The sequence below is a fragment of the Limulus polyphemus genome, unplaced genomic scaffold (genome assembly GCF_000517525.1).
Source record: "Limulus polyphemus unplaced genomic scaffold, Limulus_polyphemus-2.1.2 Scaffold196, whole genome shotgun sequence".
In the NCBI taxonomy this organism is placed as follows: domain Eukaryota; kingdom Metazoa; phylum Arthropoda; class Merostomata; order Xiphosura; family Limulidae; genus Limulus; species Limulus polyphemus.
In genome coordinates this window covers 471,097-475,588 of record NW_013665806.1, presented here as the reverse complement: position 1 = coordinate 475,588, position 4,492 = coordinate 471,097, and positions in this window count along the sequence as shown.

Here is a 4,492-nt window from a genome sequence, read left to right as displayed (position 1 = left end):
TTTTTAATTAAATTATATTAAATATTATAGGAGTGAAACGAATACAGATCATTAAAAGTAGATTTATGATACAGTTTAGTAAAACAATTCTTCATCATCACTTAAAATATTAAAATCTGAAAATTTGAGGATTTTCGTTAGTAATTTTAAGTTCTGAAAGTTCACTATTTAAATATATAAGGAATTTTAAGTAATGAGAGATTGATATTCACGTTAGATATCAAACAAAATCTAAAGAGTTTCTATTTCTACTGTCAATGTTTATAATCTAAACGTGTCTAGAAATTTATATTGTTGATACAATACTATCTTATGCAATTACTGAATTTAGTAAGAAAGTTTAATGTAATATGATGGGAGTGGTCTTAATGTCTGGAACTTTTTCCAAAGCTTAGGAACAGTTTTAGTCGAGTTAAGCTAGCACGTATGAACGAGTTTGTTAGTCAGTTAATGAGTAATTAGTGCATGGTTTAGTCAGTTTATGTGTCACTGTGAGGTATCCAGTTCAGTGCTGTAAATAATGATTTTGTGTTTTGACGAAGAAAGAGATATGAAAGAACTGGGAAAACTATTTCTTTAGCGTCTTCTGTGAAATTATACCTATTGAAGAACATTTTTGTTGTTTTTGTTATGTTTAAGCTATACTGAAGCATCCGAAACAATCCGGCCAAATTTAGAAGCCATTATAACATTAGTGGCAGGAGTGCACTAAAAATAAAATAAAATGCAGACCCAAGTTTTAAATGACGAAACGTGCTCTAAGAAAGATTGTAAACTTAATAGGAATGATGAAACAATAGAAAGAAGATCAAGAAAAGACAGAAAAGTAAAAGAATATCAAGAATAAATAGAAAAAAATGAGAAGAAAAGAAACTTAAGAGAAATTACCAGAAGAATCACGAACAAAAATCAATTCTATCCAAGACAAGATCGAGGAAGACATAGGAAATGTGCAAAAGAATTATAACAACGAAATTCGAAGAAGTAGAAAAGAACATAAAGAATACGATAAAATATCTAGAAACTTAATTTCAAAATGCAAGGATCAAACCAGACACATCTCCCTGTCTAGGCCAAAAAATTATAATTTCAATCCCAAACACTGTTAGTTATAAAATATGGAGTAGGATAACCCACTTGGTATACAAATGTTACCAATACTGTTGTGCCACCTATGACTACATTAGCTTCTCGGCCTTCTCCAGTTGCTCCCCAGTGGCACAGCGATATGTCTGCGGACTTACAACGCTAGAATCCGGGTTTCGATACCCGTGGTGGGCAGAGCACAGATAGCCCATTGTGTAGCTTTGTGCTTAATTACAAACAAGCAAACTTTCTCCAGTTACATCACTATCTCTTCAAGTTTCGGAATTTAGCAAACATGTTCAACATCATAGACCAATTGAGAAACCAACAAACTACGACAGGGAGGTACCAGTGGGGAATAACAGATTTAGTATGAAATAATTTCAAAAATGAATGGTTAAGATAATTATCAATATCTATTCACTTTACTGCCCGTTTAAAAGGTTCAGCATTAATAACGTTAAGCATCCCTTTAGCAGACAGCCGTAAATTAGTGGCCACTTGTCAAACAGATTTGAAGTGTTACACCAGAAGGAAGTTTCTAAAGAGAAGTTTAGGAGCAGACTAAAGAGGAAGGACGTGATCTGAACTTCCTTACGATGTGGAAAGACTGGTCTAATAATGGGTTCCTTGGCACATGACCAGTTTATAGCTGCCTTAGTGGATGATGTAGATCTTAAAAGGAAGCTGCTCAGTTGACAATGAAACTAGAATAAATTATAGTCGCAGATAAACAGTTAAAGACACCATCCAGAAATAATGGGATTATCAGATTAAATAGTGTAGGAATACCAACTCTCACTCATGGAGGTGTACAAAACTCAAAGGATTAATTAACGGACTATTAACTTAGAATGCAGCTTAAAATAACATATCGTCAAGAACTGTATATAAAACCCTTAGGAAATGAAAAACTGCTTCCGGAAGATTACTTGAAAAAGAAAGTGATATAAGTGAGGAAAACATGGACATTTCCTTCTAGATTGTGATGAATCGGCAATTGATAATATACCAAGGGGACGAGAATACTCCATTTGCTCTAATATAGTTTAGGAGTGAATTATTTAAAGAAACTACAATACCAATCAAAGGATTTATTGATGAGAAACCTTGTAACATGATGACTGATAATGGTGTTACAATTATTACTGTTCGACCTGATCAGGTAATGAAAGCTGGAAAATTGTCTCCAGAGATGAAGCAAGATGATAGATTTACGCGAATACAAGTGGTCGTACATTTTCAGCCAATTTCGTACGATATATTTTTTTTCCAGCTTAACAACATTATAGATTCATATTCGTTGACAACTTACAGTGAGTAGTTGGAATTTTTTATATTACAATAAGTATAACGTTTCGACCACTGGTAAGTTCATTTTCAAGTACAAAAAACAGAATTAATTAAGTTTGAATATCGTTATAATTATGGATGCACGGGTACCCGACTGGGTATTGGGCTACCCGATAATAAAGTTCTAGTCATTAATTGATTTAGTTAAAAAAAAAAGGTGCTCCGAGTAACAAAGGCTGACCGCCCGCTGAAAGTCGGGGTTTCAGAGAACAATAGGGGTTGATAACAGGCATATGGCTTGAGAAGTGGATTTCTGGGGAAGGTGGGGTTTTGAGAACAATAGGGGTTAATAACAGGCATGGCTTGAGAAGTGGATTTCTGGGGAAGGTGGGTTTTTTTTTAGAACAATAGTGGTTAGGGTTTGATAAGTTGAGACTAGGCATTGAAAGTTGAAAGTAAAACTTGAATGTTTTATTGATGATTATTCGGTTAAATGTAATAAATGTCAATTTTGTTTATGTTTCTAATTTTTGTGTACGTTTTTTTGTGGGGAGGGGCGAGGGGAGGACTTGGTCCCGGTTGACACCCGGCCCCGGCCGAAGCTTAGTGACCGGGTACCCGGACCCGGTATTCGGCCAAATTTTACTACCCGTGCATCCGTAGTTATGATACTGATAGCAAGATAGACAAGGCTTGTTTGTCTGAAGTTAAACACAAAGCTACACAATGAGCTATGTGTGCTCTGCCCACCACGGGTATCGCAACCCGGTTTCTATGTCACTGGGGAGGGGCGATAGACAAGGTATGTATAAATATGTGTAAAATTAAAAGTGAAAAACCTACTAACTTTAAACGATTCGTAAAAAAATCATATACAAAGATGATAACAGTAAACTTAATACAAAGGATGTAATTGTTTACATAAAGGTGTGAGTAGGTAGTAAGTTGACTTACAGAAGTCAAAAACTGTAAAAAAGATGTGCCTGGATGTATATTATTTTTTTTATTACGTGTTTTAATTAGCAAGGCTTCTGCTATTTTCTTTCTATTTATATTATGTTCACGTTATAATACAAAGACATTAGATTCCAGGAGGTATTTTGTTCTTCATCTTGAAGGTTGTCGTATTTGGTAACCAATTTTGTACACACGTCTTCAAGTCCAATTTTTATGTTGAGCACTGGAATGGAATTTGATGTTATGCCAAAGTCTAGTCCTATGTTTAGGGTTGTGACTGATGTCGAAATTAGTCAGGTTGATTGTATTTTTCTAGGTAGTTCCATGGGTAGGTTCCGTAATTATGCGTTGTATTTGAAAGTTTTCAGCTTTTTGCCAAATAGTCTTTTTATTGTTAAGCCTTTAAAGTGAATACTGTTTTTAATTAAACTGGAGCACAAGTTATAATCGTTCCTTGTCACTATTTGAGCCATTTCATTACGATGTTTACATTCTTGTTGACGGAGGAAGTTTAATTCTTTGTATTTTTCATTTACGATTTGCTTTAATAGCTATATTTGTGCATTTTCATTAATGCTTTCCATTTTATTATTCTGTCTAGGTATGTTTAACTTTATCAGGAGAAGACATACAGTTATTTTTTCTTGCATTTCTTGGAAAACCTATAATCAATGAAATTTTTTTTATTCTCATTTGATTTTTTTAAAGTAAGATGAATCTGGTTTTACCAATTTCGCCGTAACGTAGTAGAAAGTAGAATCCTTTCGGTTATTCTCATAATATTTTGTAGGTGAAGTTATCGGGATAGTGGAGACAGAGCCGTCTATACACGGCTCTGGAAGGAGATATCGTTGACAATCAGGCTTCGGCTTCTGTAAGACAGTATGGAGGTTATTATAATATAAAATAGCATAAGATGAGGCTTAGAGTATGCTATAATAGTTAATATTACTATTCGGTGGGAAAAACTCATCCCTGTACAACAAAATATTTGTCTAGCAATGTTTAGATTAAAAACACAGGCTAAAGTTTCATAATCAGCAACACTACACAAAATCTAGAAATCTAAGTTAGTAATAGTAAGCATACAAAACACATACGTAGCAGCCATAGTTTCCGAAGAAACAACTTTCAAAAATCGCTACATGATTTCATA